The sequence below is a fragment of the Gossypium arboreum genome, chromosome 10 (assembly GCF_025698485.1).
Source record: "Gossypium arboreum isolate Shixiya-1 chromosome 10, ASM2569848v2, whole genome shotgun sequence".
NCBI lineage: Eukaryota > Viridiplantae > Streptophyta > Magnoliopsida > Malvales > Malvaceae > Gossypium > Gossypium arboreum.
In genome coordinates this window covers 118,160,571-118,172,910 of record NC_069079.1, presented here as the reverse complement: position 1 = coordinate 118,172,910, position 12,340 = coordinate 118,160,571, and positions in this window count along the sequence as shown.

The following is a 12,340-nucleotide window of genomic DNA, read 5'->3' as shown; positions in this document are numbered from 1 at the left end:
TAAACTTAACCAAGGCCTATTATCATATAAATCACACATTACTAGGAATATTAAGCACACCTTTTATCAAAACCATCATAAAAAGAAAGTTCGGGATTTTTGGGGCGTTACATTCTCACCAGTACATTTTCTCTCTATGACACTAATGTAATTGCTTTGGTTGATTCTGGATCGATTTATTCATATGTTTTTGAGAATTTAGTGTCTAGTAAGAGTTTTTCTGTTGAGTCTACTGAGTTTGTGATTAAACTATCGAACCCCTTAGACAAATATGTCCTAGTTGATAAAGTTTGCAAGAACTGTCCTTTAATGACCCCAGGTTACTGTTTTCCAGTAAATTTGATGTTATTATAATTTGATGAATTCGATGTAATTCTGGGTATGGATTGGTTGACGCTACATGATGCTGTTGTGAATTGTAGACGAAAGACTATTGAATTGAAATATCAGAATAGTGTAATCCTTCAAATTGAATCAGATAAGTTAAGTGGATTACCTGTTGTGATATCGTCAATCTTAGCTCAGAGATATGTGAAGAAACGTTGCAGAGCTTATCTTACTTACGTACTAGATACAAAAGTGACTGAATCAAAAAGTGAATCAGTGTCAGTAGTCTGTGAATATCCAGATGTATTTCCAGATGAGTTGCCTAGGTTACCACCACTCAGAGAAGTTGAGTTTTCCATTGAATTACTACCGGGAACATCACCGATATCTATAGCTCCGTACAAAATGGCTTCTATAGTTTGAAAGAATTAAAAACTCAATTACAAGAGTTAACAGATAGAGGTTTTGCACGACCTAGTTTTTCGCCCTGCGGTGTACCAGTATTGTTCGTAAAGAAGAAAGACAGATCAATGAGACTTTGTATTGATTACCGTCAGCTCAACAAGGTTACGATAAAGAACAAGTATCCTTTGCCAAGAATTGATGATTTGTTCGATCAGTTGAAAGGAGCAATAGTTTTTTTGAAGATTGATTTGAGATCTGGCTATTACTAGTTGCAAGTTAAAGATTCAGAAGTGCCAAAAACTGCGTTCAGAATAAGGTACGGGCATTATGAATTTCTTGTTATGCCTTTCAGATTAACTAATGCTCCTGCAATTTTTATGGATTTGATGAATCGGATCTTTAGACTGGATTTAGACAAATTTGTTGTTGTATTCATTGATGACATTCTGATCTATTCCCAAGATGAGTCTGAACATGCTGAACATTTGAGAATTGTGTTACAAACATTGAAAGATAAGTAACTATTTGCTAAATTCAGTAAATGTGAGTTTTGGTTCCGAGAAGTCAAATTTTTGGGACATATTATTTCAGCGGTAAGTATCCGTGTTGATCCGAGCAAGATTTCCTAAGCTTTCTAGGACAAGCCAATTATTATCGGCGTTTTGTTAAAGGTTCTTGGTTATTGCTACATCGATGAATAGATTGCTACAGAAAGATGTGAAATTTGGGTGGCCCGAGAAATGTCAACAGAGTTTTGAACAGTTGAAAGCATTATTAACTGAGGCACTAATTTTGGTTCAACTTGAGTTGGGTAAAGAGTTTGTGATTTTTAGTGACGCATCATTGAACGGTTTGGGTTGTGTTTTGATGCAAGAGGGTAAAGTGATAGTTTATGCCTCTAGACAATTGAAACTGCACAAAAACAATTATCCGATGCACGATTTACAATTGGCTGCTATTGTTTTCACATTGAAAATTTGGCGACATCATTTATACGGTGAAAAGTGCCACATCTTTACCGATTACAAGAGCTTGAAGTATATATTGACTTAGAAAAATTTGAATTTGCGTCAATGAAGATGGCTCAAATTATTGAAAGACTATGAATTAGTGATTGATTATCATCCGGGGAAATCGAATGTAGTCGCAGATGCTTTGGGCTGAAAATCTTTATTTACTTTATGAACGATGAATATGGAGTTATCTATGTCTAATGAAGGTTCGATTTTGGCTGAATTAAAAGCTAAACCTTTATTTCTTCAGCAAATTTGTGAAGCTCAAAAGTGTGATAATGATTTGCTAGTTAAAAGAGTGCAATGCGAGTTGACTGCTGATTCAGACTATCAAATCGGATACAATAATTGTTTAATGTTCCGAGATAGAATTTGTGTACCAAAAAATTCTGAGCTCATTCAGAAAATTTTACACGAAGCACACAGTGGTTGTTTATCTATACATCCGAGGAGTGCAAAAATGTATAATGATTTGAAACAATTGTATTGGTGGTCGGGTATGAAACGGGACATATCAGAGTTTGTGTCGAGATGTTTGATTTGTCAACAAGTTAAAGCCGAACATCAAGTGCCTTCAGGATTATTACATCATGTAATGATACCAGAGTGGAAATCGGATAGAGTTACGATGGATTTTGTATCGAGATTACCCCTATCTTCGAAAAAGAAAGATATTGATTGGGTTGTCATTGATCAACTGAAGAAGTCTGCACATTTTATTTTGGTACATACAAATTATTCGCTTGATAAATTGGTTGAATTGTACATTTCTGAAATTGTTAGATTGCACGGCATGCCAGTTTCTATTATTTCAGATAGAGATCTGAGGTTTACGTCGCGATTTTGGAAGAAATTGCAAGAAGCTTTGGGTATACGATTGCATTTTAGCACCGCATTTCATCCCTAAACCGATGGTCAGTCTAAAAGAATAATTTAGATTCTCGAAGATATACTTCATTGTTATGTTTTAGAATTTGAAGGCAACTGGGAAAAATATTTGTCATTGGTTGAATTCCCGTATAACAATAGTTTTCAATCGAGTATAAAGATGGCACCGTATAAAGCATTGTATGGTCACAAATGCTGAACTTTATTGTATTGGATCGATCTTAGTGAGAAAAAAATTCACGGGGTTGATTTGATTAGGAGAATAAAGATAAAGTGAAAGTTATTCGCGACAGTTTGAAAGCAGTTTCTGATCGACAAAAATAGTATGCGGATTTGAAACATAAAGACATTGAATTTTAGATCGGTGACAGAGTATTTCTGAAAGTATCTCTGTGGAAAAAAATCCTTCGATTTGTTCGCAAAAGAAAATTGAGTCCACGTTTCATCAGACTGTATGGGATCATTGAAAGAATAGGGCCAGTGGCATATCGACTAGCTTTACTTTCAGAATTAGAAAGGATCCACAATGTATTTCATGTGTTGATGTTACGACGGTATCGACTAGATCAAAATTCAACATGATATGACATATAACGAAGAGCCGATCAAAATTTTGGCTTGAGAAGCTAAAGAACTGAGAAATAAGGGCATAACTTTGGTGAAAGTTTTATGGCAACGTCATGGGGTCGAAGAAGCTACGTAGGAAATTGAGGCAGTTATGACCTCTTTTCTGGTAAGATTTTTGGGTACGAAAATCTTTAAGAGGGAGAGTTGTAACAGCTTGTTTTTAGTCAAATTAGAATAATGGTTTTGGGACCAAAAATTCGAGGTCAAAATAATTATTTTAATATTATTTTAATGTCTACAGCATGATAGTATGTTCGTGTAAAATTTTCGTTAAGAAATTTTATCATTTGAATGCTTAATTTGATAAAAAAATTAAATCGCGTAAAGTGTAAAACTTGAGTTCTATTAGCTAAAGGTGTCTAATAGCCATGGAATATTAGAGTGGAGGTCCTTAAGTGGTAATTAGACCATTGGTTCCTTAAGTGGACATTATGGACATCTTTTAGTGTTTTTAATAGTTTATAATTAAGGTTAAATAGATAAATTAATAAATTAACTTAAGTAAATTAATGAAAACAAAGTAGTCATCTTCTTTCATGCTTTCATCCATCGAAAATAGAAGAAAGAAATATCCATAAGAGCTTGCTAGGTTTCGGTTATTTGGATGCTTAATTGGTAAGTGGTTTTTGTCCCGTTTTTAATTATTTCTATATTTAAGATCGTTGCTGCTTAATATAGCTAGCCCAAGGACTATTTTGCAAAAATGTTAAAGGTTTAGGGTTTTCCATTGATGAATATATGTGTATTTTGATGTTTAATTGTAGGAAATGTATGCTTTTTGTTAGATAAACAACATTTGTTAAGTGATTTTTAGTAAAATGTCCAAATAGGGATTAATTTGTGAAATGTGTAAAATTCATGGTTAAATTGTGAAATAAATGAAAATGTGGGCTGCTAGGACCTAATTGAAATTCTTCTAGCATGGGTATAGGTTGAATTGCATGAATTTGTATTTTTATGATATGAGGATTAAATTGTAAAAATGTTGAAATATTAGGGGAAAAAGTGTAAAGTTGCTTTAATGTGTATTTTGGACTGAATTGAATAGAATGATAATTGAATAAGTTAATTTTGATTACGTTTAGATCAAGAAAAGTGAAATACGGATTTAGATCGGGGAAAGGACAATGTTTTGGAATAATCAACTCGTTTCGTCGTTTTTACATTCGATGTAAGTTCGTATGTAATAAGCAGTGTTATATTTGTATTTTAAATGCTTTGATATTTCATAAATTGTGAATACGACCTTACAGATATATTTGATGATGATTCGGCAAATGAGAAATGTCGGTTGAACCTTAGGAATAGATTAGGTTACAAATGACATGCCATTAGGGGTTATGTGATTTGGGTACTGGTCCGAATGGTTCAACTAGTATATTGAAGATATGAAATGGCGAGAATTAGACAAGTATCAGTACAAGTATGTATAGAAACTACGTAAGCGTCGAATTCATGAAAGTTATGAGTTTATGGTTAACTATTTGAGTGCATTTATGTTAACATTGTGGTTAAATGTTTTATAGTATGTTATGTTCTTATTATGAATGGTATTGGATTAGTGAGCTTTGCTTATTATTTTCACACGAGCTTAGTAAGCTTTATAGCTTACTCTATTTATTTTCTGTGTTCTATAGTGAAATTACAGCTAGCTCGGATTCGGGAATCGTCGGAGACCTCATCACACTATCAAGCTATCACTTTGAAATTTTTGAATCTATGTATTTGGTATATGGCATGTATAAGAAGTATGGTCATTTTGCTTATGGTATGGTAATGAATTTAGCCTTTTAAAATGGCTTGTAATTGTTGTGTGTTTGGTTGTGTTAATAGCCATAAGAGTTGGCTTATTTTTGGCATATTGATGATGTATGTATATATGTGAAAAAGGCTCTTTAGTATGTTGTGCTTAATTACCAGTTATAGACTTGTTGTGAATTAGTATTAAGGATGCCAAATGGTTGACATTTAAGTTTGTTTTGCTTGTGTTTCTAGGTAAAGTAATGCATAATTGTAAGTTGCCATTTAGGTGATTTGTGATTGTGAATTTAGCATGAATGAAATGGTCAAATTTGATACTTGTGTGTATTGTGGTTAATGGTATGGAATTAACACGAGTTATGTTTGGTTGAAGTTGGATGAATGCCTATTTATGCCATGTTTTGGTGCCATTTGGTTTGCTGTAGGTATATGCAAAATTGGGTGGCAAAATGGCTTCGTAAATAGCCTATTTTTATTTACACGGGCAGAGACACGAGGGTGTGTCTCAGCCGTGTGTGACACACGGTCAAATTACATAGCCGTGTGTGACACACGATCCCTTAAGTCAGTATGCTGCACATGGTCTAGCACACGGCCTGGCACACGGGTGTGTGATGTAACACCCCCTAACCCCAAACCGTCACCGGAAGAGGGTTATGGAGTATTACCAGAGTTTACAGAATAATTACACACAATTCCATTATTTTTTTTATGTTCATGTTAAAGTTGTCTTCTTGAGAAACAGTCACTAAAATATTTATATCTAGAGCGAAAAAACTCCAAATTAAGTTCCGTTAATTTTCCTTGAAACTTGACTCATATACCTTTCTACTATAAAATTATTAGAATTTTTGGTTTAGCCAATTAGTACGGTTTATTTCTCAAAGTTACCCCTAGTCTGCTGTTTGATAGCTTCGACCTTTCTTTACTAAAATTTAATTATCTCATAACACAGGACTCGGATGATACTCCCGTTTATTTCTCTTGAAAATAGACTCATTAAAGATTCTAAGAATATAAATTATAGCCCATAATTATTTATGTAAATTTTTTAATAATTTTCCCAATTCAGAATAGGGAATTCCAAAATCAATCTGACATTGTCTCACAAAAATTCAAGTTCATACCAAATTAGTCAAATCATATTTTATATCATAACCAACCTAAATTTATTTATTTCATCCTTACATTTAGAACTTAATAATGACACACACATAAGACATCCTAGGTACATGCCATTACCCATAATTAACACACTTTACCACATTGAATTCTGGATCGGCCTGGCATGCTGATTCAACGTTCTATCTTTACTTAACCTGCGCATGGAAACAAACCGTACGCTGAGTATAGGTATACTCAGTGGTATTTCTATAATCCAAACATTTAATAATATAACAAAAACTTAAGATCATAATAACAATTACAATTATCCAATTATTTATTTCATAGATAAATTTCAACTACTTACCATGTAAACTTAATACAAATCATATAATAAACACAATAACTTAATTGTTCAATTCTTAAATAAATCCATTATTAATTACTCCATTCTTTCACTTACTATTCAGTATAGCTTTCCTTAATTTATTCACAATTCAATATCAATAAACTATGTTCAACTATGCACTTATCAATCATATTCCATTTCAATTCATTTCAATAACAGTCAATTTCATTTATATCATATCAACTTACTATCTCTGATAGCTTTCACTATATACATGTGATTCATATATCTCAAATCACATTTCAATTCATCAAGTGGCATCATATATCATCAATTCGAACTCCAATGATTCCATGAACCTTTGGTTCATATTTTCAATCTCATATCTAAATTTTCAATTCTCAATTCAATTTCTCGTCCATTTCAATAGCTTGATTGTAATAACCCAAATTTGACCGGGCCTTGAAACCCAAAACCAAAATTAAAAAATAATAAACAAATGTTTATTTATTTAACAGTCCAGGTTACAACGCCCAAATCATGGGCCCAAAACCAAAACAATTCAGCTAAGCCCGTTTACATCTTACCCAGATACACTAAACTAGCCCAAATATACGGACCCAATACCCAACGGGTCCAGACCTAAACTAGACCGAATTGACCCAAGCTCTCAGAGGCCCAAAACCTAACACCATCAGCTAGGGTTTCTAACCCTAGCTCTCTCCCTACAGCGCCGCAACAGCTTCTGGAAGCTTTGGGGAGCGTCGGTTCAACTCCCCAGATCGAGGCCATCAAAGCACCATCAATGCGTTCGTCCCTCTCGCGACCATACAGTACCGCGATCTCAGGCTTCCCCTCTGGCCTTGGTACCACCGTTAACGCCGAGATCGTCGGAGTACCTACAAAATAGAAAAGGAAACTCAGCAAATAATGGCTAAAGGTACAGTAGACAAGAAATAGAAAGAAATCGGAGATTTCTTTCCTTATGTAACAAATCAATGGCTATAAAAAGCCCTTTGTAACCCTTAAAAAAGATACGCAGATAGAAATAAAAAAACGGATACAAACAGTTTCAAAGGTGATTCTTGTTTTTATATTTTTGTCTTTCATTTCTCTATTTTCAGTATAGAAGCATATGAATATTTATATATATATGTACACAAAAATAACTTAAAAATAAAAGAAAAGGGTTACCTGACGGATGGCACGAAAAAGGAGAGGTTTTTCGAACCCTAGCTACAGTATACGGTGGTCCTAGGGCGGCGCGTGGGCTCGTGGGCGAAGTGTGACCAACGGAGGCCAAAGCCCAGAGCTCCCTTCCTCTCTCTTTCTTTTAGAGAGATTTTTTATTTTTTTTTTTTTAAATCGGGCTTTAAATGAACTAAAGGCTAAGGAATTGGCTCTTATAGGCTTGACAAAACGGCATCGTTTTGTGACCCCAAGGATCCGCGCGTTGACAAGATTGCCCGGGTAGGATCCGCGTTTTTTTTGCAAAATGGATTAATTATCCAATCGGTCCTCTCAACTTTTAATTTCTCATGATTTCACTTGATTTTTTTTAATTTTACCCCAATATTCTAATTTTAATTCAATTGAGTCCCGATGGCTATTAAATTGTATTCTGGAAAACGTTGCCGTTTTGGGAATAGGGCAATTTGCCCAGTGAGTCCCTTTAATTTTGCGCGCGTTTTAAATAGGTCCTTAATTCAGTTTTATTCCTTTCAAAATTTGCCCTATAATTTTGTTAAACTTTAAATTTAGTCCTATATTATTATATTATTCTATATATATATTTTATTTGTTTTATTCTAATTTTACTTTTATATTATATATTATAAAATTATTTTGTTATAAGTATTATTTTTAATTATATATTATTATTACTTATTATATATTATTTTTCTTAAATTATTATTTTACATCTCTTTTATATATAATTATATTTTCATATATTATATTTATTAATTACTTATATATATATATTGTTTATATGTTACTTCATATTATATCTATTATTTTTTCTTATATGTTTATATTACATTTTATTATATAATCTTTATTATGTTTCATTTTATATTATCTATTTATTTTTTATATATATGTTATGTATATCATGTATCATAAATTATATTGTTTTATATATAAAATGTAAATCATTATTATTAAATCATATTTTTAACTCACATTATATACACATTTCATTTTTATTTATTTACTATACATATATTATTTCATTCTAAACCAATATTGTTATATTATGAAATCTCTTACATACTTTTAAACCAATATATTATTATATAATTATTATTCTTTTATTCTTGTTACTATGTTATTGTATTATATATTAAATACTATTGGTAGGAAATGTCTTGTTTTAATTGTATGTATATTTTGTTAGCAATCAATCATTTTTATTAGTTCTTCTATATGTTTTGTATTGTATGTATCATGTATGTGTTAATTTTTTTATTTATAATTATATGCATATTGACATTACATTTATTCTATTTGTATATTATGCATTATTTGATTATGTTTGTTTTTATATCACGCATCATTTAAATATTATCTCATATGTTTATATATCTTGTTTATTCGTTCTCAATACATGCTATATAACTTTGTTTGCATTTTTCTTTTTTGCTTTATATGTATTATTCTTTATATCGTAGTATTCATTTTTTATCTACCTAGTTCAATAATATATTATTACGATTTAATACAATTCTCAGCACATCATCTTTAAAAAGACAAGGCTCCAAAATTTCCAAAAATATAAAGGCAATGCTTGGTGTTTGGAAATTTCAGAAAAGTAGTGCCCTAACTTATTGGATTGCAACTTTTCTCGTTAAGTTCAAATAGTTAAGTACCCTTCTAAGTTTTAAAGGTTTTCAAAATATAAGTGATTGTCTTGGAATTGCGAAGTGATATGTCCTAACTTATTGGATGTAGCATTTTGTTGTTTCGAGATAAAGATTTCTAAAAAGGCTAACTTATAGACAATACTTTGATACAAGTGAACCCAAAATTTTCAAATACTTTAAAGAGGATTACATCTTAAAATTTTTCAGATTTCTGACATTAAAGACATTTGATAATCAATTTGGTACCAATTCTTGGGCGTTACGAGGGTGCTAATCCTTCCTCGTACGTAACCGACTCCCGAACCCATTCTTTTATTTTGTAGACCAAAACTAATGATCTTAAAACAAAATGTTTTAAAGGTGATCCAATCACACCTAAAAAGATTGGTGGCGACTCCTGTTTTCGTTTTTTTCTATTCCCATTTTCTAAAACTCGATTTAAAAATGGTTTCGACATTGATCAATAAAATTTATTCGATTTATCTTTCACTTATTTACCCCTATTAACAAACCCAGACTTTGACGGATACACGGATTCCAACCCAAACACACCAGTACGGCACATTGTGCCTAAAACGGTACATAGTACCTGATCAGTATACGACACATAAAGTGCCTAAAACGACACACGAGGTGCCTAATACAACACACGAGGTGCCTGAAATACGACACATAAAGTGCCTGATCGGTAAAGCCGGCAAATCCCGTACACTTCCAGATCCTATGGCATGCCAATTATATCCGACTCAGCCCGACTAGTTAATAGGGTATTTCATTCACTTTCTCAATTTAATAATTCTTTCATCAACATACCATTCTGATAATCACATATATTCACCCATTTTCACAATTCATACAATTTCATTCAATTCAACAAATATATTTCAATTATTCACATTAATTCATAATTCAATACAATTCAATTCACTTTTCAATATCAAATATTCAAAGATCACAATCTCATATATCCATATCAATTTCCTCATATTTCCAATCAATATATTTTCAATATAACATTCATTCAATATTCAAATTTTTTACATAAATCATATATTATATAATTCAATCAAAATAATTTCAATCAATATAAATTCAATAAATTCATCGCATACTAAATTAATCCATTTCAATTGTAAGACATCATAATTCAATCACTAACAATTTCCATATGTATATAAATATAACAAATAATGACTAAGTTCGGATTATAGAAATACAAACCGTATTCTCTCGAGCTAACTCCTCCACGATCTTTTCTTTTCCTTTAGATGCCGATGGCTTGTTTTCCTTGTTAGCTAAAAAAAATAGTGAATGGTCTTATCAATACATAAATGTATAACTCCCCAGGAATTTCAATTGCGCTTATATTCATCACTGTAGGAATTGGGTTCAAGCTTTCCCAGATTTTTACTAATAACCAGGCAAACGCCGATACTTATACTAATACCAAGGATGCTAATGATCCTGATTAAACAGACGAAGTGGCTTTGATACGCTATTCACAACAATCGGATTTTTAGTGCGAGATGTATCTTTCTTTGATCGTTCGCGCACAAGAAGAGCTCTCCGTACCGGCGGAAGATTTTTTTTTTTAACTCCACTCAGATTCCTACTTGAAAGTAGCTCTTTCAGAATCTGTTGATACGAACCTGCAACAGATAGAGGAGGATTTATTCAATCACATAGTTTGGGCTCCTAGGATATGGCGCCCCTCGAAGCTCTCTAGACTCCATTTCCTACTTTTTTACCAGTAGAACACGAGCAAGAATTGAGCCGGGCAAGGAAGGAGCTGGGTCAACTATTCAATCAAATGATATTGAGCATGTTTCCCATCCCTTCTCGAGAGGCAAGTGGGCTATTTCTTTGCAAAATTGTGCTCAATTTCATATGTGGCAATCGCCAAGATCTCTTTGTTAGTTGGGGAAGAATCCACGAATCGGATTTTTGAGGAACATATCGAGAGAATTGGATTTGGTTAGACAATGTATGGTTGAGTAGCAATCGATTTTTTAGCAAGGTGCGGAATGTATCGTCAAATATCATGAAATTTATTTGTTTACGTATTTCGAGAATATGAGTGTGTGACTTGTTATAATTGATCCTATTGATAGTACGAGAAAATGGGTACATCATCTTGATCGAGATAGTTTTATCCGTTGGATAATCATTCTAGTATCTCGAGCACGGAATATATGAAATGGATCACAAAGTATTTGAACTATGATTCATACTTAATATTCAAACCTCATTTGGACTAAAAAAATTCAAATACTTTGTGATCCATTTCATATATTCCGTGCTCAGATACTAGAATGACTATCCGACGGATAAAACTATCTCGATCAAGATGATGACCCATTTTTCGTACTATCAATAGGATCAATTATAACAAGTCACACACTCATATTCCGGAAATACAGAAACAAATAAATTTCGCGGATATTTGACGATGCATTCTGTACCTTGCTAAAAAATTGATCCCTGTTTACCAACCATACATTGTCTAACCAAATCCAATTCTCTCTCGATATGTTCCTCAAAAAATCCGATTCGTGTGGATTCCTCCCCTAACTAACGAAGAGATCTTGGCGGAATTGCCACATATGAAATTGAGCACAATTTTGCAAAGAAATAGCCCACTTGCCTCTCGAGAAGAGATGGGAAACATGCTCAATATCATTTGATTGAATAGTTGACCCAGCTCCTTGTTGTTTGAAGAATAGTCCACTTCAATTGGTATTTTTTCATTCGGCGTTCTTGCAGAGTGGAACCATGCAGTACCAGGCACGAGATAGATCTTCCAAAGAACAAGGCTTTTTTCGAAAAAGCCAATGATTTTTTTTCGTGTTTCAGAATACGGTTAACCAACATGTTAACTAATCGATTACGATAAATTGGATCGGATTTTGCGCTTTTTTCTTCCGCAGTACTCGGCGTGACATGAGCGTGAAAGGGTTCAAGAATCCATTTTCTTTTATAAGGGCTAAAATCATTTATTTTGG